The sequence below is a fragment of the Mauremys reevesii genome, linkage group 12, assembly GCF_016161935.1.
Source record: "Mauremys reevesii isolate NIE-2019 linkage group 12, ASM1616193v1, whole genome shotgun sequence".
In the NCBI taxonomy this organism is placed as follows: Eukaryota; Metazoa; Chordata; order Testudines; family Geoemydidae; genus Mauremys; species Mauremys reevesii.
In genome coordinates, this window is record NC_052634.1 from 31,832,487 (window position 1) to 31,858,802 (window position 26,316).

At 52.6% G+C, this 26,316-nt stretch overlaps 3 non-coding genes and 1 pseudogene across 3 annotated transcripts; 2 read left to right on the top strand and 2 right to left on the bottom strand.

Annotated features, from left to right (window-relative positions):
* Positions 1–26,316, top strand: part of LOC120375680 — a 1,085,709-nt pseudogene that overhangs the window by 33,758 nt on the left and 1,025,635 nt on the right.
* TRNAC-GCA lies at positions 19,697–19,768 on the bottom strand. Its single transcript has one exon. It is a non-coding gene; the product is annotated as a tRNA-Cys (tRNA).
* LOC120376042 lies at positions 21,281–21,396 on the top strand. Its single transcript, XR_005586966.1, has one exon. It is a non-coding gene; the product is annotated as a U5 spliceosomal RNA (small nuclear RNA).
* LOC120376159 lies at positions 23,333–23,496 on the bottom strand. The gene has a single exon (XR_005587067.1). It is a non-coding gene; the product is annotated as a U1 spliceosomal RNA (small nuclear RNA).

A 26,316-nucleotide genomic window follows, 5' to 3' on the forward strand; every position in this document is an offset into this window, starting at 1 on the left:
AGAGGACACGTGGGAGCAGGGCCTCTGGGTGGAGCACGGGCCAGGTGCCTCCCCGGGCCCCTTATACCCACCGCCCCTGCCTGGCTCCCGGCCTCCCCGGCTCTAACCACTAGACCCAGCGGCACTGGGACAATTTGTATAGTGGGAGGGGCTGAGAGCCAGTGAACAAAACTGTAAACCCTGCACAGGATGGAAACCACTTCAAGCCGGGGCGGGGGGCACCACGACTGGCCCCCACTCCCTTCCCAGAGCCAGCGGTGGGACCCGGATACCCTGGCTCCCAACCCCCACACTAACCACTAGCCTGCACTGCCCTGCCACAGCTGGGGAGAAGAACCAGGAGTCCTGGCTCCCAGCCCGGCCGTGGGTGGAGCAGGACGTACTGGCCATGGGCTCAGCTGGGCATCACTTACCATCAGGCTGGATGGTATCCCAGTGCTGACCTCCAGCCCCACAGCTCTGCTGGTGCCCCTCACTCCCGACCCGCAGCCCCTTGGTTCCCCCCAGCACTGACGGTGCCCCTCACTCCCGACCCGCAGCCCCCTGGATTCCTCGCTGAGCTACCCAGTTACTGCGCTGCCGGTGCCCCTCACTCCCGACCCACAGCCCCTGCTATCCCAGACCTGACCTCCAGACTCACAGCTCTGCTGGTGCCCCTCACTCCCGACCCGCAGCCCCTACTATCCCAGACCTGACCTCCAGACTCACAGCTCTGCCGGTGCCCCTCACTCCCGACCCGCAGCCCCTGCCATCCCAGTCCTGACCTGCAGACTCACAGCTCTGCTGGTGCCCCTCACTCCCGACCCGCAGCCCCTACTATCCCAGACCTGACCTCCAGACTCACAGCTCTGCTGGTGCCCCTCACTCCCGACCCGCAGCCCCTACTATCCCAGTCCTGACCTCCAGCCTCACAGCTCTGCTGGTGCCCCTCACTCCCGACCCGCAGCCCCCTAGTCTCCCTCCAGCTCTGCCGGTGCCCCTCACTCCGGACCCGCAGCCCCTGCTATCCCAGTCCTGACTCCAGACTCACAGTTCTGCTGCTGCCCCTACTCCCGACCCGGAGCCTTAGGCGTCCACCAGCTCTGACGGTGCCCCTCACTCCCGACCCGCAGCCCCTGGTCTCCCTCCTGTTCTGCTGCTGCCCTCTCACCCGACCCGCAGCCCCTCTATCCCAATCCTGATCTCCAGATCCACAGCTCTGCTGGTGCCCCTCACTCCCGACTGGCAGCGACTGGGCTTCCCGCAGAGCTCCCAAGTCCCTGTGCTGCCGGTGCCCCTCACGCCTGACCCACAGACCCCTGGGCGGCCTTCAGCGCTACCGGTGCCCCTCACTCCCGACCCGCAGCCCCCTGGGTTCCCCCCAGCGCTAGTGGTGCCCCTCACTCCTGACCCGCAGCCCCTGCTATCCCAGTCCTGACCTCCAGACTCACAGTTCTGCTGCTGCCCCTCACTCCTGACCTGCAGCCCCTCCTATCCCAATCCTGATCTCCACACCAAGAGCTCTGCTGGTGCCCCTCACTCCCGACCCGCAGCCCCCTGGATTTCCCGCTGAGCTCCCCAGTTACTGCGCTGCCAGTGCCCCTCATTCCCGACCCGCAGCCCCTACTATCCCAGTCCTGACCTCCAGCCTCACAGCTCTGCTGGTGCCCCTCACTCCCGACCCGCAGCCCCCTCGATTCCTCGCTGAGCTCCCCAGTTACTGCGCTGCTGGTGCCCCTCACTCCCAACCCGCAGCCCCTTAGGCGTCAACCAGCTCTGATGGTGCCCCTCACTCCTGACCCGCAGCCCCTGCTATCCCAGTCCTGACCTCCAGACTCACAGTTCTGCTGCTGCCCCTCACTCCTGACCTGCAGCCCCTCCTATCCCAATCCTGATCTCACACCAGAGCTCTGCTGGTGCCCCTCACTCGCGACCCGAAGCCCGCTGTTTTTCCCGCTGAGCTCCCCACTTACTGCGCTGCCAGTGCCCCTCATTCCCGACCCGCAGCCCCTACTATCCCAGTCCTGACCTCCAGCCTCACAGCTCTGCTGGTGCCCCTCACTCCCGACCCGCAGCCCCCTCGATTCCTCGCTGAGCTCCCCAGTTACTGCGCTGCTGGTGCCCCTCACTCCCGACCCGCAGCCCCTTAGGCGTCAACCAGCTCTGATGGTGCCCCTCACTCCCGACCCGCAGCCCCTGCTATCCCAGTCCTGACCTCCAGCCTCACAAATCTGCTGCTGCCCCTCACTCCTGACCTGCAGCCCCTCCTATCCCAATCCTGATCTCCACACCAAGAGCTCTGCTGGTGCCCCTCACTCCCGACCTGCAGCCCCCTGGATTTCCCGCTGAGCTCCCCAGTTACTGCGCTGCCAGTGCCCCTCATTCCCGACCCGCAGCCCCTACTATCCCAGTCCTGACCTCCAGCCTCACAAATCTGCTGGTGCCCCTCACTCCTGACCCGCAGCCCCCTGCGCTCCCTCCAGCTCTGACGGTGCCCCTCACTCCCGACCCGCAGCCCCCTCGATTCCTCGCTGAGCTCCCCAGTTACTGCGCTGCTGGTGCCCCTCACTCCCGACCCGCAGCCCCTTAGGCGTCAACCAGCTCTGACGGTGCCCCTCACTCCCGACCCGCATGGGTCACCCCTGGAGCAGGTTAAAGCTGCAGGTTGACAGGGGGGTTGCTGCCCCTGTGAACAGCTGCTGTAGCACCGCCTGGGCAGGACAGGGAGACCCAGTTATACCCCTCCCCCGCCCCAGCCTGTATTGGGGGATGGGAGCGCTCACACCCTGGGGCCCCTGATTTGGGACGGAGGGAGGCCCCCGTGCACCAGGGATGCTGTAAGGGCGAACAGGGGCACCCACCCACGCACCCGAGATCTTCTAGGGGGGGAGAGTGGCACCCACACACTCAGGATCTTGTAGGGGGGGGACAAGGGCATCCACACTCCGGGATCCTCTGCAGAGGGACGGACACCCACACACCCAGGATTCTGTATGGGGGGCAGAGGTACCCGGACACCTGGGCTCCTGGACAGGGGATGGGGGGCACCGAAACATCCGGGATCTTACCTGGCAGGACAGCGGCGCCTGCAGCTCGACATGAGACGGGGGCGGGGGGAGCAGGAGCATTTCCCAGTTCCAGGCTGTCCCCATCTGGCCAAGGCACAGAGCTCACAAGCAGAGTTTAAAGCTCCAGCTGCCAGACAGCAAAACAAGTCGGGCTCCGTGGCTGGTGCCTGTGATCCCAGCGCCTGGGGAGGCTGAGGCCGGCGGATCACTTGAGCTCAGGAGTTCTGGGCTGCAGGGGGTTGTGCCGATCAGGTGTCTGCACTAAGTTCAGCATCAATATGGTGACCCTGGGGAAGCTTGGGGTCCCCAGGTTGCCTAAGGAGGGGTGAACCGGCCCAGGTTGGAAACGGAGCAGGTCAAATCTCCCCTGCTGATCAGTAGTGGGATCGCACCTGTGAATAGCCCCTGCAGTGTAGCCTGGGCAAGACAGTGAGACACGGTCTCTTTTTATACAGACACCCCCCGCAGAGCCTGGAGGGGGGGGATGGGACACCCACACGCTGGGGATTCTGACTTGGGGTGAGGGACGCACCCAAGCAACACGGATCTTGAAAAGGGGAACAGAGACACCCACAGATCCTGGATGGGGGCAGGCAGGGGAAACCACACATGGGAGCTAGTTCATGGGGTGGGGGACAGAGACACCCACCAGAGATCCTGGATGGGAGCACCCACATGATGGGGATCTTGAACTGGGAGGAGGGAAGCACCATGTACCAGAGATTCTGAAGGGGGAACAGGGACACCCACACACCAGGTGTCTTGCAGCAAGAGCTGCGGTCTTCATTTACACAGGGCAGTGATGGGGATTTAACCAATTCCTGCGCAGAACTTGTTCCACTAGATAATTAGCCTCACGGTTAAAAAATGGTAATTTCCAGTTGGCGTTTTGTGACATTGACTGCAAACCAAGGGGGTCGTGTTCAACCTTTGTCTGGTGAATTAAAGAACCCTTTCAAATCAGATATTCCCCCCTCTGGGAATTTTTAAAACTGTGTATTTAAAATCAGTGACTAAATCCCCTCTTAACCTCCAGTCAATGAAATCAATTGAGTTTCTTCAATCTCTCGCTGTAGACAGAAGAGACCAATGCACATTTTCCTTGTTTTTAAAGGCAAAATTCCTGATCTTTCCAAGGGGATCTTCTGCTTCAGCTGTCAGTTTGGGGAAGGATTTGGCTTCCTGGGCTATAATCTGCCCGCTGGGTTATAATCTGCGGTCTGAAGGGTCAAATTTAGATGATGCCGTTAGTGCTGTCCCCGTGTGGCCGGAGAGGGGAGCTCACAAGCAGAGTTGAAAGCTGGAGCTGGAACGGACCTGGCTGGACACATAGGCTCTCACGTGGGATCCTCACTGTGCAGCAGGAGGCGGAGGGAAGCTGGTTGTCAGGGGTCAGGGCTGCACCCTGCCATGCTGAGCCGGTGTCTGTGCTAAGCTCGGCATCAATCAGGTGATTCTGGGAAGCTCGGGGTCCCCAGGCTCCCACAGGAGGGTGAAGCAGGTCACCCCTGGAGCAGGTTAAAGCTGCAGGGTGACAGTGGGGTTGCTGCCCCTGTGAACAGCTGCTGTAGCACTGCCTGGGCAGGACAGGGAGAGCCAGTTATACCCCTCCCCCGCCCCAGCCTGTATCGGGGAATGGGAGCGCTCACACCCTGGGGACCCACCCACCAGAGATCTATTGGGGGGAGAGTGGCACCCACACACCCAGGATCTTGTAGGGGGGACAAGGGCATCCACACTCCGGGATCCTCTGCAGAGGGACGGACACCCACACACCCAGGATTCTGTAGGTGGGGCAGAGGTACCCGGACACCTGGGTGGGGGATGGGGGACACCGAAACATCCGGGATCTTACCTGGGAGGACAGCGGCGCCTGCACCCTGACATGAGACGGGGGCGGGGGGAGCAGGAGCATTTCCCAGTTCCAGGCTGTCCCCGTCTGGCCAAGGCACAGAGCTCACAAGCAGAGTTTAAAGCTCCAGCTGCCAAACTGCAAAATAAGCCGGGCTCCCTGGCTGGTGCCTTTGATCCCAGCGCCTGGGGAGGCTGAGGCTGGCGGATCGCTTGAGCTCAGGAGTTCTGGGCTGCAGGGGGCTGTGCCGATCGGGTGTCTGCATTACGTTCAGCATCAATATGGTGATCCCTGGGAAGCTTGGGGTCTCCAGGTTGCCTAAGGAGGGGTGAACCGGCCCAGGTCGGAAACAGAGCAGGTCAAAACTCCTGTGCTGATCAGTAGTGGGGTTGTGCCTGTGAGTAGCCCCTGCAGCGTAGCCTGGGCAAGACAGTGAGACACAGTCTCTTTTAAGACCCCCCCCCCCCGCAGAGCCTGGAGAGGGGATGGGAGCACCCACATGCTGGGGATTCTGACTCAGGGGGAGGGACGCCCCCCTGCAACACGGGTCTTGAAAAGCGGAACAGTGACACCCACAGAGCCTGGATGGGAGCAGGGGAACCACACATGGGAGCTAGTTCATGGGGTGGGGGATACACCCATATGCTCCATTGCACCATTCTTAATGAGAAGAACGGGGGCATCTGCACAACACGGATCCTTAATGGGCGGGGGGACACCCACACACTCCACTATTAACCCGGAGGGACAGGGGCACCAGACACCCCCAGTAGCGTGGAGAACCCCCACATCCACCGGATCCCTCATGGGGGTAAGACAGAGGGGATTGTAATGGGGCCCAGCGCATCCACGCACCAGGGATTGTTAAGGGTTGAAGGGACAGGGACACCCACACACACTGAGATCACGTCCTTGGAGGAACGCAAACCCTCCACAGAAGGACCTGGTCTGTTCCATGATGGCAGCCCAGCCTGGGTGAGTCAAAGTCTCTTTGCCCCAGAGATCCTGACTAGGGCAGAGAGACACCCACCCACCAGAGATCCTTAATGGTCTAGGGTGCACCCACACACCAGGGATTCTTATGGGTGGGAGGAATGGAGACAGCCAGACACACTGAGATCACTTCCTCCCAGGAGCCTTGGCCAGACAGGGAGACACAGTCCCCCTTTACAGATCTGCCAGACAACCTTCCTCCCACCCCCTCCACACAATGTTCTTATCTGGAGGTGAAGCCAGGGAAACCACATGGAGGATTCTTATCTGGGGAACTGGGGGGACCCACTTACCACCAGAGATTCTTAAGGGCAGGAGGAACAGGGACTCCCACCTCTGTAGCATGGGGGTGGGTCGCCTGCTGGGATCATCTGGGCATATTTCACCTCGTCAGTTCCCTGCCATTGCCTTGGGGGCTCCTTGTTCGCTGCCTCTGGTACCCAGTTTAGCCTCCTTCCTGAGGGCTGAGACGCTTTGATCTATCTAAGGTCTGTGGGATCAATACGTGTCATGGTGTAATTCTGTGTTATTCGGGGGTCAGACCAGCTGAGCTAATGGCCCCTTCTGCCCTTAAACGCCATGAAAACATTTCCCTGGTTTCTCCTTGCGCCTGACAGACACCACGGTGAGGGGCCCGATAGAAGATCCTGGACACAGCGCTCTGGCTCTTACGTTACTTGGGGACGTCAGCACTTTCCTAGCAAAGCTGCTGCTAAAGCGCTGGATTTGGGGAACGGTTCGGCTCCGATTCAGAGATCTGCCTGTGGGGTGTGAACCTGCCACGAGGAGCGGGAAACGCAACCAGCAACGGGAGGCATTGGCTGAGCTCCAGGCTGCCCCCGTGTGGCCAAAGCTTAGAACTGAGCAGCAGAGTTTAAAGCTGGCGCTGGGAGGGACCTGAACACGCGGGGCACAAAGGCTCCTGCGTGTAACACTTGTTGGGTGGGCAGCTGAGCGTAGCTGATTGCCGGAGTTCAGGGCTGCACCCCGGGGTGCTGAGCAGGTGTCTGTGCTCAGGTTGGCCTCGCTATGATGGTTTCTGGGAAGTTTGGGGCCACCAGTTCCCCCTAGGGAGAGGGGAGCCAGCCCAGAAAAGGAGGCTTTCAAAACTCTGGTACCCATTGGGCAGTGGGACTGCCCCTGTGAAGAGACGCTGTAGCACCACCAGGGAGAGCCGGTCTCTCTTTATGCAGGCCTCCGCCCCCGCCCCCCCCCATTCCTCAGGACGAGGGTTGTGCTCAAAGATCTGTGCCCCGTGTTTTCACCTGCATGTGAAGCGCACAGTGCAAATAACCCTCGTGCATCAGCTCAGTTCCAGGCTCCACTTCCACCCACTCAGGCTCAGCCTGCACAGAGCTCCCAGGCTGAGCCTGAAGTTGGAAGCGGGAGACCCTGTTACTAGCCAGGCCCCGTGGCTGGTCCCTGTGATCCCAGCTCCTGGGGAGGCTGAGGCTGGCAGATCGCTTGAGCTCAGGAGTTCTAGGCTGCAGGGGGCTGTGCCGATCGGGTGTCTGCACTAAGTTCGGCATCAATATGGTGATCCCGGGGAAGCTTGGGGTCCCCAGGTTGCCTCAGGAGGGGTGAACTGGCCCTGGTCGGAAACGGAGCAGGTCAAAACTCCTGTGCTGATCAGTAGTGGGATCGCACCTGTGAATAGCCCCCGCAGCATAACCTGGGCAAGACAGTGAGACACGGTTTTATACAGACACCCCCCGCAGAGCCTGGAGGGGGAGATGGGAGCACCCACACGCTGGGGATTCTGACTTGGGGGGAGGGACGCACCCAAGCAACACAAATCTTAAAAAGGGGAACAGCGACACCCACAGATCCCGGATGGGGGTAGGCAGGGGAAACCACACACAGGAGCTAGTTCATGGGGTGGGCGACAGAGACACCCACCAGAGATCCTGGATGGGATCACCCACACGCTGGGGATCTTGAACTGGGAGGAGGGAAGCACCATGTCCCAGAGGTTCTGAAGGGGGAACAGGGACACCCACACACCAGGTGTCTTGCAGCAAGAGCTGCGGTCTTCATTTACACAGGGCAGTGATGGGGAATTAACCACGTCCCTTGCGGAGCTTGTTCCACTAGATGATTAGCCTCATTGAAGTACCCAAACCTTTTAACAATAAGAAGTGAAATGAAATGGCCACATGATGGCAACAGAACCTGAGAAATTTGTTAGTCTCTAAGGTGTCACACGTACTCCTGTTCTTTTTGAGGATACAGACTAACACAGCTGCTCCTCTGAAACCGAAGAGATGAGAAGCCATGTTCTTGTTCAATGTGCATTGAAGCTGAAAAGGGAGATGTTTCCTCTTTGATTCCTAAGCCCCCAACTCTAATCCACTAAACACCCCTTTCCTCCCACAGCCAGGACTAAAACCCAGGAGTCATAACTAGTGGCCCCCCCTTAACCTTCTCTCTGTGAGGAGGAAGAAGCTCTGAGACCCCTGTGCTGTCCCCTTGCCACCCTGCCTGGGCTGCACTTGAAACCCAATGGGGTTTCCTTGGGCAGTTCTGAATCTTGCTCCCAGGAAAGGTGTAATTTTAGGAGCAGGTTCCAAATAGTGCAATTAACCAGCCAGAAGGGGCAGCAGGTATCGGTGTAGGAGCCATTGAAATAATCATAGCAAAGTAGGTCAGGGAAACTGTTATTAATGAAGTGTGAGTGAAAGGTGAGAATCTGATGGTGTCAGTGTCACACTAGAGGGCGCTGAGATGGTTTTAAATTTGTCATCCAAACCCAGCCACCACCTAGCACATGTTTTAACCTCTTCTTCTCTTACCATTGCTCCTTATCAGAGAAGGGGAGAGAGCAAACGAGCAATAGAAACAGAGACCTAGTGACCGACCCAACCTTTCTTTGCTCTGCAGTAACTCATCTTGCATCTGCGGCTGTTGAAGCTACAAGGCAGAGGACTAAGTACAACATTTAAACTTATGTTTGACCTCAGAGAATAAAACAAATGTGTCTGTAGAAAGAGGGGAGTCGAGTTCAATCCCTTGTCACCATCAATGTGCAAACCAGGAACCTGTTGGTGTCACTAGGCCTAAGTAAACCAAAGTTGTGAATTTGGGCCTGAGTGAACCCAAGTTCTTCCATGCTGTGAACTTTAACCAGCCTAAAGGCTTGGCTACACTTACAAATGTGCAGCGCTGCAGCAGGGTGTGAAAACACACCCTCTCCAGCGCTGCAAATTGCGGTGCTGCAAAGCGCCAGTGTAGTCAAAGCCCCAGCGCTGGGAGCGCGGCTCCCAGCTCTGTACGTTATTCCCCACAGGGAGGTGGAGTACGGACAGTGCTGAGAGAGCTCTCCCAGCACTGGCGCTTTGACTACACTTAGCGCTTCAAAGTGCTGCCGCGGCAGCACTGCCACGGCCGCGCTTTGAAGTGTAAGTGTAGCCAAAGCCTAAGATGCTAACAAAACAGCAAGCAAAATGTGTAACTGTCAGCTGTCTCAGCTTGCAGCTGCAGGACAGTTTGAAACAGCAAAAAGCGGCGGGGAGTGGGGGGGGAGGAAAATCTGCATGTGTCTGTGCTGTGAAGGCCATAGATAAATATGCAAATGGGAACTTTTCTAACACGCTGAGTTGTAATGTTTAAAGTAACTGCTGTTGGGAAGGGAGGGGTGAGGGGGAAAACCAAACAAAAGGCTTACACAAACAAGGGGGGTATAAATGCTGGGACCCCGCCTGCGCGTGGGTGTGCAGGATTTGAGATGGTTTTTCTCCCTGGCACATTTTTTTTAGCTCAAATAAACGTGGTTTGCTTCTCCACCCTGGTGTGTTAATTAGTGCGACGCACACCGGGCAACGAACCCTGCTGTTGCTCTGCCTCGGGCCCTTTGAGCCGGCAACAAACCTGTTGCTTTGCATTCCTGATGTGTCACCATCATGTGGCTATTCTGTCTCAGCCCCTTTAATTAAAAAATTGTGTTTTTTTCATAGAAACTATATTTTCCTTGTAGCGACACAGGGGCAGATTAATCTACAAAGGGAAGGTGATTCCAAGGCAGTTCTGGAGGAGAAGGGAACGTTTTCAGCATCACTAAATTATTTTGTTGTGCCTCACAGAGAGAGAGAGAGAGAAAATAAACCTATTAATTTGAGCTACCGACACAGTTCACAGCATGAAATACACAATTTTGTGTTCAATGAGTTGTGTTCAGTTACATAATATGAAAAATATGTATTGGGCAATGCATGAAAACCTCACTGCATTGAACAACCCACCTGATCTAGTCAATGTACTACAGAATATTTAAAGAAGTTAAGAAAGATGTGCTTATAAATTAATGTGTTGTGCCATTTACACACACACAAGACACAGAAGAAACTGAATTATTTGAGCTACTAAAATTTCCATTTTCTCACAGCATTTTAGGTCTCAAGGTTGTTTTAATTTGCTTATTTTTTTGGAACTAGAAATGGGGAAAGAGTACACTGAAGTCAGTGGAATTACCGCAGTGAGGGATTAGTCACATTTTTTGCCACTAACAAAACCTTTGTTAACACAGAGTTAACTTTGACAGTGAATATCTCTTACCTTCCAGAACATTGAGTTCAGTAAAACTCAAACTCTGGAAAAACAGGGAATACAGAGTGAGAGTACATGCCTAGATAACCTTAACTCTGCCCTCTGGAAGAGAATCCCTGATAGCATATGAGAACAAGGAAAGGTTTGGGGACAAATTACAGCTACTTCCCAAGAGTTTGTTTCTTCTGAAATTAATTGACCCTGGCCCCATCCATTGATCCTGGCCTGGTGTCTGGCTGTGAAATTTACTGTTTTTATCCCAGCATATTTGTAAAGCAGTCTCTTCTTTAAAAGCTCCTTTATTCTAGGTTATACAAGCAGGTCACTTCCCCAGGTATTTCAAGGAGATGGAATTTTCCTGACCCACAGGGAACTTAAACTAACATGCTCAAGATCACACATTCCTTAGGAGAAAATGAAGGGGAAAAAAAACCAAAACCCACCAAACCGTTGCTGTATCTACCCAAATGATCAATGAGACCAGAAAGTGAGACTGTGCAATTAACTGTCTGGGACGACACTGACTCTGCAGTTACTTGGATGCAGACACACCCAGCTCTACCGTTGGTAAATGTACAGAGACTCTGCTGCTGCTCATGAACTAGCAGCACATGACCTCTGAACAGCTGTCATTCGAATGTATCTGAAAGTCACAAGGTACAACGATCTGTGTTAAAGGAAGGCTGCCATTTATTAGAGCCCCAATTGATGCCGTGTGCACAAAGAGAGGATTGAATGTGTAACAGGGAGTTTGGTAAATCCTGGTTATTTTAGTTTTGTAACAGGCTCCTGTCCACCCCCAGTAGAGTTTTCAGTCCCAATGGCAACTTACTTACCAAATGTAATACAGACTAGACCATGCCTCCAAAGTGGATGTGGTTCTTGTTCTTCTGCACATTGTAGCCCATGGAGGCCAAGGACCTGCAAATGTGTCTTCATGTGAATTTGTTCAATTGATGAAAACATAGAATCATAGAATCATAGAATTCAAGATCAGAAGGGACCATTATGATCATCTAGTCTGACCTCCTGCAAGATGCAGGCCACATAAGCCGATCCACCCACTCCTTAGCAAGTGACCCCTGCCCCATGCTTCAGAGGAAGGCGAAAAACCTCCAGGGCCATTGCCAATCTTCCCTGGAGGAAAATTCCTTCCCGACCCCAAATATGGTGGTCAGCTGAACCCCGAGCATGTGGGCAAGACTCTCCAGCCAAACCCTCTGGAAAAGGTTATATCATACCAGGCACATAATTGACCTATTGACTAAGCCCGTTATCCTATCATACCATCCCCTCCATAAACTTATCTAGCTTAATCTTAAAGTCATGGAGGTCCTTCGCCCCCACTGTTTCCCTCGGTAGACTGTTCCAGTATTGCACTCCCCTGATGGTTAGAAACCTTCGTCTAATTTCAAGCCTGAATTTCCTGACTGACAGTTTATATCCGTTCGTCCTCGTGTCCACATTAGCACTGAGCTGAAATAATTCTTCTCCTTCCTGGTATTTATCCTCTGATATATTTAAAGAGTGTAATCATATCTCCTCTTATCCTTCTTTTGGTTAAGGAAAACAAACCGAGCTCCTCAAGTCTCCTTTCATACGAAAGGCCTTCCATTCCTCGGATCATTCTAGTGGCCCTTCTTTGTACCTGTTCTAGTTTGAATTCCTCCTTCTTAAACATGGGAGACCAAAACTGCACACAATACTCCAAATGAGGTCTCACCAACGCCTTATATAACGGGACTAGCACCTCCTTATCCCTACTAGAAATACCTCGCCTAATGCAACCCAAGACCGCATTAGCTTTTTTAACGGCCACATCACATTGCCTACTCATAGTCATCTTGCGATCAACCAGGACTCCTAGGTCCTTCTCCTCCTCCGTTACTTCCAACTGGTGCGTCCCCAGCTTATAACTAAAGTTCTTGTTAGACATCCCTAAATGCATAACCTTACACTTCTCACTATTGAATTTCATCTTGTTACTAATACTCCAGTTTACAAGGTCATCTAAATCTCCTGGAGAATATCCCGATCCTCTTCGAATTGACAATACCCCCAACTTGGTGTCATCCATAAACTTTATCAGCCCACTCCTACTCTTGGTTCCCAGGTCAGCAATAAATAGATTGAATAAAATCGGACCCAAAACCGAGCCTTGAGGAACTCCACTGGTAACCCCCCTCCAACCGGACAGTTCCCCCTTCAATACTACCCTCTGCAGTCTCCCCTTTAACCAGCTCCTTATCCACCTCTGGATTTTCATTTCGATCCCCATCTTTTCCAATTTAACCAGTAATTCTTCATGCGGTACCGTATCAAACGCCTTACTGAAATCCAGATATATGAGATCCACCGCATTTCCCTTGTCTAAAAAATCTGTTACTCTCTCAAAGAAGGAGATCAAGTTGGTTTGGCACGATCTACCTTTCGTAAATCCATGCTGTAATCTATCCCATAAGAACATAAGAACATAAGAAAGGCCGTACCGGGTCAGACCAAAGGTCCATCTAGCCCAGTATCTGTCTACCGACAGTGGCCAATGCCAGGTGCCCCTGAGGGAGTGAACCTAACAGGCAATGATCAAATGATCTCTCTCCTGCCATCCATCTCCATCCTCTGACGAACAGAGGCTAGGGACACCATTCTTACCCATCCTGGCTAATAGCCATTTATGGACTTAGCCACCATGAATTTATCCAGTCCCCTTTTAAACATTGTTATAGTCCTAGCCTTCACAACCTCCTCAGGTAAGGAGTTCCACAAGTTGACTGTGCGCTGCGTGAAGAAGAACTTCCTTTTATTTGTTTTAAACCTGCTGCCTATTAATTTCATTTGGTGACCCCTAGTTCTTGTATTATGTGAATAAGTAAATAACTTTTCCTTATCCACTTTCTCAACATCACTCATGATTTTATATACCTCTATCATGTCCCCCCTTAGTCTTCTCTTTTCCAAACTGAAGAGTCCTAGCCTCTTTAATCTTTCCTCATATGGGACCTTCTCTAAACCCCTAATCATTTTAGTTGCTCTTTTCTGAATCTTTTCTAGTGCTAGAATATCTTTTTTGAGGTGAGAGACCACATCTGTACACAGTATTCGAGATGTGGGCGTACCATGGATTTATATAAGGGCAATAATATATTCTCAGTCTTATTCTCTATCCGCTTTTTAATGATTCCTAACATCCTGTTTGCTTTTTTGACCGCCTCTGCACACTGCGTGGACATCTTCAGAGAACTATCCACGATAACTCCAAGATCTTTTTCCTGACTCGTTGTAGCCAAATTAGCCCCCATCATGTTGTATGTATAGTTGGGGTTATTTTTTCCAATGTGCATTACTTTACATTTATCCACATTAAATTTCATTTGCCATTTTGTTGCCCAATCACTTAGTTTTGTGAGATCTTTTTGAAGTTCTTCACAATCTGCTTTGGTCTTAACTATCTTGAGTAGTTTAGTATCATCTGCAAACTTTGCCACCTCACTGTTTACCCCTTTCTCCAGATCATTTATGAATAAATTGAATAGGATTGGTCCTAGGACTGACCCTTGCGGAACACCACTAGTTACCCCTCTCCATTCTGAGAATTTACCATTAATTCCTACCCTTTGTTCCCTGTCCTTTAACCAGTTCTCAATCCATGAAAGGACCTTTCCTTTTATCCCATGACAGCTTAATTTACGTAAGAGCCTTTGGTGAGGGACCTTGTCAAAGGCTTTCTGGAAATCTAAGTACACTATGTCCACCGGATCCCCTTGTCCACATGTTTGTTGACCCCTTCAAAGAACTCTAATAGATTAGTAAGACACGATTTCCCTTTACAGAAACCATGTTGACTATTGCTCAAGAGTTTATGTTTTTCTATGTGTCTGACAATTTTATTCTTTACTATTGTTTCAACTAATTTGCCCGGTACCGACGTTAGACTTACCGGTCTGTAATTGCCGGGATCACCCCTAGAGCCCTTTTTAAATATTGGCGTTACATTAGCTAACTTCCAGTCATTGGGTACCGAAGCCGATTTAAAGGACAGGTTACAAACCTTAGTTAATAGTTCCGCAACTTCACATTTGAGTTCTTTCAGAACTCTTGGGTGAATGCCATCTGGTCCCGGTGACTTGTTAATGTTGAGTTTATCAATTAATTCCAAAACCTCTTCTACTGACACTTCAATCTGTGACAGTTCCTCAGATTTGTCACCTACAAAAGCCAGCTCAGGTTTGGGAATCTCCCTAACATCCTCAGCCGTGAAGACTGAGGCAAAGAATCCATTTAGTTTCTCCGCAATGACTTTATCATCTTTAAGCGCTCCTTTTGTATTTTCATCGTCAAGGGGCCCCACTGGTTGTTTAGCAGGCTTCCTGCTTCTGATGTACTTAAAAAACATTTTGTTATTACCTTTGGAGTTTTGGCTAGCCGTTCTTCAAACTCCTCTTTGGCTTTTCTTATTACACTCTTGCACTTAAGTTGGCAGCGTTTGTGCTCCTTTCTATTTGCCTCACTAGGATTTGACTTCCACTTTTTAAAGGAAGTCTTTTTATCTTTCACTGCTTCTTTTACATGGTGGTTAAGCCACGGTGGCTCTTTTTTAGTTCTTTTACAGTTTTTCTTAATTTGGGGTATACATTGAAGTTGGGCCTCTATTATGGTGTCTTTAAAAAGCGCCCACGCAACTTGCAGGGATTTCACTTTAGTCAATGTACCTTTTAACTTTTGTCTAACTAACCCCCTCATTTTTGTATAGTTCCCCCTTTTGAAATTAAAGGCCACAGTGTTGGGCAGTTGGGATGTTCTTCCCACCACAGGGATGTTGAATGCTATTGTATTATGGTCACTATTTCCAAGCGGTCCTGCTATAGTTACCTCTTGGACCAGCTCCTGCACTCCACTCAGGATTAAATCTAGAGTCGCCTTGCCCCTTGTGGGTTCCCGTACCAGCTGCTCCATGAAGCAGTCATTTAAAGTATCGAGAAATTTTATCTCTGCATTTCGTCCTGAAGTGAAATGTTCCCAGTCAATATGGGGATAATTGAAATCCCCCACTATTATTGGGTTCTTAATTTTGATAGCCTCTCTAATTTCCCTTAGCATTTCATCATCACTATTACTGTCCTGGTCAGGTGGTCGATAATAGATCCCTAATGTTATATTTTACTAGAGCATGAAATTTCTATCCATAGAGACTCTATGGAACCTGTGGATTCGCTTAAGATTTTTACTTCATTTGAATCTACACTTTCTTTAACATATAGTGCCACTCCTCCCCCTGCACGGCCTGTTCTGTCCTTCCGATATATTTTGTACCCCGGAATGATTGTGTCCCATTGATTGCTCTCAGTCCACCAGGTTTCTGTGATGCCTATTATATCAATATCCTCCTTTATCACAAGGCACTCTAGTTCACCCATCTTATTATTTAGACTTCTGGCATTTGTGTACAAGCACTTTAAAAACTTGTCCCTGTTTATTAGCCTGCCTTTTTCTGATGTGCCAGATTCTTTTTTATGTGACTGTTCATCATCTGATCCGGCCCTTACATTATATTTCTCATTCCTCTGCTCCTGACTATAACCTGGAGATTCTCTATCATCAGACTCTCCCCTAAGAGAAGTCTGTGTCCGATCCACACGCTTCTCTGCAGCAGTCGGCTTTCCCCCATCACCTAGTTTAAAAACTGCTCTACAACCTTTTTAATGTTTAGCGCCAGCAGTCTGGTTCCACTTTGATTTAGGTGGAGCCCATCTCTCCTGTATAGGCTCCTCCCATCCCAGAAGTTTCCCCAGTTCCTAATGAACGTGAACCCCTCCTCTCTACACCATCGTCTCATCCACGCATTGAGACTCTGAAGCTCTGCCTGCCTACCTGGCCCTGCGCGTGGAACTGGGAGCATTTCTGAAAATGCCACCATAGAGGTCCTGGATTTCAGTCTCTTCCCTAGCAGCCTAAATTTGGCTTCCAGGACATCTCTCCTACCCTTCCCTATGTCATTGGGATCCCAGTTGCCATCGGCCTCATGCTCCGGAACCACTCTCTCTTTTAAGATTTTTTCCATGACTTTGCATACTACAGATGTTAGACTAACAGGCCTATAATTCCCCGGGTCACTTTTTTTCCCCTTCTTGAATATAGGAACTACATTAGCTAATCTCCAGTCAGTCGGTACAATCCCCGAATTTAGGGATTTATTAAAGATTATTGCTAACGGGCTAGCAATATCCCTCGCCAATTCCCTTAATATTCTAGGATGAAGATTATCCGGGCCCCCCGATTTACTTCCGTTAAGCTGTTCAAGTTTGGCTTCTACCTCAGATACCGTAATGTCTACCCCCATATCTTCATTCCCATCGGTCCCTCTATCACTATTCCTTAGCCCTTCATTAGCCTCATTAAAGACCGAGGCAAAGTATTCGTTCAGATATTGTGCCATTCCAAGATTATCCCTAATCTCCACTCCATTTAAAGTTTTAAGCGGTCCCACTTCTTCTTTCTTGGTTTTCTTCCTATTTATATGGCTAAAAAACCGTTTGCTATTGGTTTTAATCCCCTTCGCTAGGTCCATCTCCACTCGTCGCTTTGCCTTTCTCACAGCTTCCCTGCACCCTCTGACCTCAATAAGGTAGGTTTCCTTGCTGATCCCTCCCATTTTCCACTCCTGGTACGCTTTCTGCTTTTTCTTAATGACCCCTCTAAGACGCTTGCTCATCCAGCTCGGTCTAAAACTGCTACCTACGAGCCGTTTCCCCCTTCTCAGGATACATGCCTCTGACAACTCCTGCAACTTCAACTTGAAGTAACTCCAGGCGTCATCTGCCCTTAGATCCCTAAATATGTTAGCCCAGTCCACTTCCCTAACTAGTCGCCTTAATTTAGTAAAATTAGCCCTTTTGAAATCATACACCCTAGTCTCAGATACACTATTGATTATCCTCCCATTTATTTGGAAACGAATTAGCTCATGATCACTCGAGCCAAGGTTGTCCCCTACAACAATGTCCTCAACAAGGTCCTCGTTACTCACCAAAATCAAATCTAAAATGGCATCCCCCCTCGTCGGTTCAGCAACCACTTGATGAAGGAATTCATTAGCTATCACGTCTAGAAAAAGCTGAGCCCTATTATTATTACTAGCATTTGTTTCCCAATCTATATCCGGGAAGTTAAAGTCCCCCATGATCAAGCAGTTCCTATTAGTGTTTACCTCCTTAAAAACATTAAAGAGCTCTCTATCCGTCTCTAAGCTAGATCCTGGCGGTCTATAGCACACCCCAATCACTATCCTGGATGAGGCTCTGGTAGTTTTCTTCCCCAATGTGACCATTGCCCAAACAGACTCTGTATTGTCCATTGCAGCGCTAGTTATCTCATTACATTTTACCTCATTATTGATATACAGTGCTACTCCCCCACCTTTACCTTTGCATCGGTCTTTCCTAAACAGCACATACCCTTCCATACCTGTACTCCAGTCATGGCTACCGTTCCACCATGTTTCTGTTATTCCTACGATATCCAGTTTCAATTCCCGGACCAGGAGCTCCAGTTCCTCCATTTTGTTACCTAAGCTTCTCGCATTGGTGAACAAACATCCTAATTTTTCCTGTTGGGCTCCTCTCACTCTTTTCACCCAACTCGGTAGGGACACAGTACTTCCAGTATGACTTGTAGATCTAGAATCCGTCCCCCCCCTCTTCCTTACACGTAACCGCCCCCCTCTGGCTATATCTGTTGTTATCTTGTTGTCCTCACTCCCAATGTGAAAATTTGGCGTGGAGAGCACTAGGACCTCTCCCGACCGTCTCCCCCCAGTGTCTAGTTTAAAGCTCTTTTAATCAGATGAGCCAGCCTCCCTCCTAGAAGTCTACTTCCTTCCCTACTTAGGTGGAGCCCATCCCTTGAGAACAGTTGTCTGTCCCCAAAAGCCTCCCAGTGCCCATACATCCCAAAGCCCTCCTTGTAACACCACTCCCTCAGCCAACTATTAATCATCACGATCCTCTCACCCCTTTGGCGCCCTTCCCTAGGGACAGGTAGAATCCCACTGAAGATCACCTGAGCCTCAATTTCCTTGAGCGTCTTACCCAACCTGGCATAGTCTCCCTTGATCCTCTCTAGTGAGAATCTAGCCGTGTCATTCGTTCCCACATGAAGGATGATCAAAGGGTTCTTACCTGCTCCTCTTAGGATCCTTTTCAACCTCAGGTCCACATCCCGTATTTTAGCACCCGGTAGACAGCACACCCTTCTGTTCTCCGGATCGGCCCTGGTCACAGGCCTGTCCAACCTTCGCAGTATGGAATCCCCAATCACGTAGACCTGCCTTTGCCTGGGGACAGCACGGTCCTCTAACCTATCCCCCGTTCCCCCTGGTCGCAAGCTCCTTCCATTCCTATCATCCCTTGTGGTTCCCCTTAAGCCATCCTGTATCCTCCCCGGGCCCAAACTTGGTGCTACTTCCATCGACTCCTCCCCTTTTTCTATGGGACTGGCTGCTCGCCTCTTTTTCTTTGGCCTCTCACCGTCAGCTACCACTTGCTGTACCCCTTCCTCATTCTCCAAACCTTCAAACCTGTTCCTTAGCTCAATTTCCCCCTCACTGGCTCTCCTTTTCCTTGGCCTGCTTCTCACGGTCACATGCTTCCACCGCCCATCTTCCTCCTCTGGTGGTCCCCCTTCCTTGGCCTCAGCCCCTGCTCCCCCCTGTGCCCCTGGGCGTTCCCCCTCAGTTACTGCTTGCCATTGCTCCATCAGCCTCTCACACCCCCTTCTATTCTCTATCAGGGTTTCCACCTGCAGCTCTAGGCCCTGGATCTTTTCCTCCAGCAGCTCTATTAGGCGACACTTCATGCATATATAGTACTGTTCAGGGTCCCCCGCTAGGACCAGGTACATACCACAGCCGCTGCATGCTCTCATCCTCGGTGTGTCCTCTGCTGCTGGGCTCATGGCTGCTGCTGTCTTGGCTCCGCTTGGTGTTCTTCCCTGGGGGTGCAGGGCCTCCCCTTCCACCTCCCCCTGCCGACTCCCACGCTAACTCCCCTGTTGGCAGCCCTGTTTGCTGCCTCCTGTGCCGCTGCTCGCAGCTGAAAACAAACCTAGACACTTAGAGGATTGGAAGTGATTTCAGCTGGGGGACATGTTTGCTAGGTTTTTATGCATTTGCACAGGAAAACATTGAGTGTGTCCATTCATTTCAGGGATCCCCATTTAGTGGAGCTCCTGAAAATGGAATTATTTTTACTGAAGGAACAGGTTTGTGAGAGGGTACTTGGATTTGAACCAAAGACCACTTGATCTGCAGTCAAACACTCTACTACTGAGCTATACCCCCATGACATTTGCATAGGCAAGTCAGTGACCTTAAGGATTTTGAAGGACGGGCTCTGCCTCTGAGAGCTCCTTTTCTATTCCCAGACCACAGGGGTTTAAAAAATGGGGTTTGATTAAACTTTATATACACATGTAGACACCACAGCTTGCACACCCACCAACATAGCTTCCCCCCACTGTCTCGAGGAGATGGGTTAACTGCACGGACAGGACAGCTCTCTCCCCTCCGCTTAGAGCAGCTTCATTATTTATGAACAGGTGGGAAAGAACCTCCTGAATGGACAGCAACTAATGTATCAAATATTGCTGTGTCTGCATTCAATATGGGTAACTGGTCATATTGGGCTGGATTAGTAGGAGCGTTGCCAGCAGATGGAGGGAAGTGATTATTCCCCTCTAGTCAGCACTGGTGAGGCCACATCTGGAGCACTGCGTCCAGTTTTCACCCCCCGCCCCCACTACAGAAACAAATTGGAGAGAGTCTGGGGGAGGGCAACAAAAGTGATTAGGGGGCTGGAAGACATGATTTATGAGGAGAGGCTGAGGGAACTGGGATTGTTTAGTCTGCAGAAGAGAAGAATGAGGCGGGAGTTGATCGCTACTTTCAACTACCTGAAAGGGGGTTCCAAAGAGGATGGATCTAGACTGTTCTCAGGGGCACCAGATGACAGAACGAGGAGCAATGGTCCCAAGTTGCAGTGGGGAAGGTTTAGGTTGGATCTTAGGAAAACCCTTTTTCACTAGGAGGGTGGTGAAGCACTGGAATGGGTTCCCTAGGGAGGTGGTGGAATCTCCTTCCTGAGAGGTTTTTAAAGTCAGCCTTGACAAAGCCCTGGCTGGGATGATTTAGTTGGGGATTGGGTTGGACTAGATGACCTCCTGAGGTCCCTTCTAACCCTGATATTCCATGATTTGAAGCTGTTCCCGTGTATCAAGGTGAGCTGCAGCTCAGCGAACCCCAAGGATCTGAGCGAGGCGAGCTACTTTGCAGCAGAGGCAGACCAAGCGGCAGGTACAACGCGGGGTCGCACCCCGGCCGGCAGATAGAATCTCATGTGCGAGATCCCGGCTCCTGTTACTTTGCAAAGTGTGTGCGTTTGCTCCGGGTTTTAGCTGTGGGCCAAGTGCCCTCTGGCTTCTCGTCCGGGCTCCGTCCTCCATGCGCCTGAGCATCAGCGGAACTGTCTCAGGAGAGCAGCTGCCCCATCCCAATCTCCGCCCAGCCGGGGAAGGAGCAGAGGCAGCCCGGAGAAAAGACTCCTTTGAGCGCCGGAGACGGCCGGAGCATCTTATTTGCATAGCCACAGTGCATTGCGTGCAGCGAAGCGAGTCCCTGGTCGAGGGGCTGGTTTTGTTCCCTGTGTCCCCGGTTTCGATGATCCAACTCGGGCTGCCAATCGGTTCAATTCCATTTCCTCTGAAAGCTAGCGGTGTAGCGGGCTGGGAGAGTAGTCACCCTGACTTTTGGGAGCGTAGGCGGTTGCCCCGGCAGCGCCTCTGCCACAAGTTCTACATACTCTGCTTTCTCTTCAGTTCGTATAAATCTTTTGCCTTTTACTAAAGATTTCCGTAGAGAGGAATGTTGATGAGTTTGTACCCAATTTTTTAAGGCTTTGCTTTGGCAAGGCTGTTGCCTGCTGTGAGAAAAAACAGAAGAGTGCTCCCTGAGCTGGTGTCACTGGCTGAAGCTTTTCTATAGTATGAAAAAAGTATAGTGGGGGCACCTGGCATTAGCCACTGTCAGCAGACAGGATACTGGGCTAGGTCTTTAACTTGGACAGGTAGCTAGGAAGACGGTCAATCAGACAGAACCCGTTTGACAAACCTTTTCATTTCCTTGTTATTGCCTGACTCCTTTAATTCTTTTCCTTTTCCTTATTTCCCAGCAGACCGACTAGCCACCAGATTTGGGTGCTAGCAGAGGGACCTGACGAGCTCCTTCTTTTCGGCAGCGTTGAACATGCCAGGGCACAGTCAGCTTCTGGATGCTCATCTGAATGTAACGCCTAGCTCTCACCTTTATTTCTGTTTCTTAGCTCTTTTGGGCCATCCATCTTTGGTCTGACCCGTAGGATCCCTGCATTAGGAGAGATGGCTAATTAATGAGCCCATAAACCTTGGAAATCAAATGAAACCTGAAGTCCGTAGAAGACCTCGAAAGGCCCTTGGGGGGTGGAGTGCGAGCTGAGGAAGAGTTCCCTGCACAGCTTACTTCTCCATTCTCGTTTTCCTGTCCTAAGCGGAAAAGCCAGGAAGCAGCTCCGGGTAGGGAGGGGATACCATATGTGTGCAGTGGTTAGACAGGAAACAGCAAGGAACTGGACTCGTATGGAGTGAAACTGTAAGCATCTTCTGTATGCCTGATGACTGCAGGTTTGAGAGAGTTATGTGGGAAGTGGAGGCTTTCGGTGGGCTTTCAGAGGAAATGTAATGGAAAGGCAGCCGAAAGTGGAATCCCAGGTTTTTAAACAATCCTCCACTAACACACCAAACAGCTCAGGTCTAGTTACTCATTGAAAATTAGAATAAAGTTACAGCAAGATTTCATCATAAATGAAGTCAAACCCTAAAGATTTCAGAACACAACTGCTATAAGGAGCCACGAGGGAAGCAATACAAAGTCAACCTTGCCTCAGAGAAAGGCAGTTGAACAATTTCTCTTTTTTAAAGCAGCATAATCTCCCCAAACGGAAGGGCTCTGTTCCCGGAGAAGGGCCCTGGAGAGGGTTTTCCTCGTTGGTGCCGGCCATCCACCTCCCCGAAAGGCGGGAGCTAGGTCGACGGAAGAATTCTTCCGACCAAGGCGCGGACTGATGTAGCCGCGCCGATTTACGTTCCCCGTGCAGCCCAGGCCTGAGGGTCGGTGCGTGCTGAACAGTTAAGTCAAAACAGCTCCGTCCGTCAGAGGTGTGCAAAAGGGAAAACCCGCTGCTGGGCGACATGGCCACGCCGCCCTAACCCGCAGCGTAGCTAAAGGGCATTCAGGGAGGCGGTGGGTGGGCCTCAAGCGACGGAAAGCCCTCCTCCAGCATGGGGTTGTGACAGCCTAGTCTCCGTAGCACAGACAGGGTGGCCACCAAGAGACAGGAACAGACAGCGAAAGCCAAAGCGGCCCCAGGGCAGGGGGCGAGGCTGCCTGTTGGACGAGGAGACCAGGTGGGACAGGCGTTTTGGACAGGCCGTCCTCCCGTCAAAGGAGGAAGAGCCCGAGAAGAAGGGCCGGGCAAGAAGCTACAAGCAGGGAAAGAAGCAGAGCAGGCAGGCAGGCAGGCAGGCAGCTCCCCTTAGAGCCAAGGAAGGCACCAGTCCAAGCCCCCCAAAAACAGACTAGAGAGCAGATCAGCTGCAAAAGACCACGGAAAGCCAAGAACACAGAGAGACCCAAGTAAAGGTTCGGGGCTGAGCTTTGCTTACAAGGAGGAACGTGTGACAAAGATACCTAGAAGTAAAGGGCCTGTGGAAAAGAGCACTCCCAAAGGCCCAGAATAACAACTGCTTTCCTGAGAATCTGCTTTGCAGTGCACTAAGCCTAAACAAGCCACTGTCAGTTGTTCAAACCAATCACCAGGGGAGAGCGCGAACGCAATCCCCTACTACCACAAATTATGCAGTCGAGTTTCCCGCATTTGGGGAAATCGCAGGGGTCAGCGCACCCGTAGTGCAATAGATGAACCTCACCCTGGGAAAACCACCTTCATGATCATGGTATCTCCCCTGCCAGGTAAGTATGAGTTCCTGCTGCCCGGCCGCCGCCCGCCCTCGCTCGCCCCGCACTTATAACACACGGGGCGGACCGACCGCCGGCCTCGCCCACACCGGCCCCCACTGCCGACAGCTGCCCCGACGCGTCCCCCGGAGCCCCTCCCTTCCCCACGCCGAGCTCCCGGTGCCAAGGTCGGGCCCTGCCTGGCAGCCTGCGTCCGCTCCCACAATGCTCTGCTCGCACACAGATCTGCATACCTGCTCACGCGGCTCCGCCCCTCCGCTCGGGCCCCTCCCCCTGCCCGCCCGGGCCGCCGCTCTTGCCTGCCCTGTAGGGGTAGCCGGGTCCCGTCCCGGGCAGCCAGGCCAGCAGAGAGACCACGTGACCCACCTGCTGCTGGGGAAAGAGCGCAGCTTGCGTGTCGCTTCTCTCTCTCTCTCTCCCCCCACCGGCAGTTGGTCCAATACAGGAATGACCTCCCCTCCCCTCGCAAAAAACCCACCTTTCCAAACAGTCCTTCTTTCCCTGCCCCCTAATTCTGCTTTCACACCCTGGGACCATCTCCTCTCTTTGTCCCCCCCCCCCGCCCCCAGGTAAAGCAGAGATGGCGGCAACTTCAGCCACTGGAGACAGCCCCAGCGAGCGCTGCAGCCCGCCCCGGGGGGAGGGGGGGTGTTTGCAGACACAGGAAGGGAGCAGCTGGGAGCGGTGGGTGCTGGGAACAAGGAGGCAGGAGAACAAAGCCCAGAGATGAGACATTGGGCATCTCCTGGGGGCGGGGCTCTGGCACAGACTGGGGGCAGCTCCTGGGGGCGGGGCTCTGGCACAGCCTGGGGCGGGGCAGCTCCTGGGGCGGGGCTCTGACACAGCCCGGGGCGGGCAGCTCCTGGGGGCGGGGCTCTGGCACAGCCTGGGGGCGGGGCAGCTCCTGGGGGCGGGGCTCTGACACAGCCCGGGGGCGGGGCAGCTCCTGGGGGCGGGGCTCTGACACAGCCCGGGGGCGGGGCAGCTCCTGGGGGCGGGGCTCTGGCACATTGTGACGCAGGAGCCCGGGTTCAGCAGCTGCTCCCTGGTGGCCACGTGCTGCCAGCAGCGCTGGAGCCGCCGGAGCCGGAGCGGAGCCGCTGTTCTCAGCTGCAGCAGGATCTGCCCCCGGCCCCGCTGGGATCCAGGTGGGGACAGAGCCTGGGGCCCGGGGGTTCCCCGTTGTGTGGCTGGCGGGGGCGGGCGGGCAGAAGCCGGAGCTGCAGGCGGGGGAAGGGCAGTGGGGCAGGTGGGGGTTGAACGGTCTCTGTGCAGCTGGGAAAGTCCAGGGGGAGAGTGTGTGTGAGTCGGGGGGGGGGGGGGAGATACCTGCCTCCTTCTGCTGTCTGTGCCACTTCCCTCCCCAGTGCTGGTAACAAGTCTCTCTAGTTCTCCCCCTTTTCTCTCCCCTCACCACACAGGACCGTCAAACCCAAGGAGAATCCCTCGTTTTTCCTAAAATTATTGACTCTCTAGTCTCTTATTTTCCCCAATTTTCTCCATAAGTCTCAAATGTCAATTTAAATTTTCCTCATATTTGGGGGGGGGCGGCTTCCTCCCTCCCCCCATTTCATCTGCAGCAATTCGTCCTTGTTTGGGTGGGAAATTGTTGCCCTGAGTCATTCCCCAAAGGGGATGGGGGTTTTTGGGTGCTGTTTGGGGGAGCCCTGAGACACAGCTCCCTCTGGGGTGGAGATGGGGTGGCCGTTCTCTGCCAGCCACAGGGCATGGCTGGGGCACCGGTGGGGAAGGAGGAACCAGTGTCCCCTTTGGAGCCTGCCCAGCCCCTTTGGTTCTGCTCCTTTCTAGCATTTTGTTCAGAGACTTTATTACTGCAGAGGCTGAAAAACGTCTGTGGATTTACCCCTGGCAGGAGGGGTCAGGTCTACACTGTAATAAAGAGATCAAGCGTTTTCCAGCATGGCAGAGTCTAGGATGTCTGTCTGCAGGGAAAGGGCCTGGGGGAATTGTGATGTGAAATGAACTAAAGCCAGTTCTGAAACATCCACAACTGCCCTTCTCATCCTGCCAGGCTGCAGAATGACGCTCATGTCTCGCGCCGGTTCATCCCATCCTCCCATGGGACAGGGAAGGGAAATGGCTGCAGAGGATCCCGTTCAGGTAGGGATTATTGGGGGTTATTGGTGGGTTCCTGCTGGAGGGAGAGTGACAGCAGATACACAGGAGGTGGGAGGCTTGGGCAGTCTGGTTTAGAGGTTGGTGCGGGGCAGGAAATTCACAGGGTGGAGAATGGGAGGAAGCCACGGTGTAGCAAACCTGTTGGGATCTGGGTAATATGTGGCTTCCATTCTAGGAACAGACCCATGAGGTTAGAAGGTGGAAATGCTCTGATTTGTGGAAGAGCAAAGAACACACCTAGGTGGGGCTAGGTAAAGGGAGCAGAATCCCAGGGCTGGAGCCTCACCGACTAACCAGTGGCGGCTGTGAGATGTAGAGGGGGCACCCACCAATGAGGCTTAGTCAGGGGTTCTCAACTGTTTTCTTTCTGAGGCCCCTCAACATGTTATAAAACCCCCACTGCCCTGCATATGCCTGGTTTTCTGCACAGAAAAGCCAGGGCTGGTGTTAGGGGGTAGCAAACAGGGGTATTGCCTGGGGCTCCATGTGACAGGGACCCCCACAGAGCTAATTGCTCCAGCTTTGGCTTCAGCCCCTGGTGGCAGGGCTCATGGCCCCAGGCAGGGAGGTTTGGGCTTTCTGCCCTGGGCCCAAGCGAGTCTAACACTGGCTCTGCTTGGAGGAGCCCCTGAAACCAGCTCGCAGCCCCTAAGAGGTCCAGGGACCCCTGCTTGAGAACCATG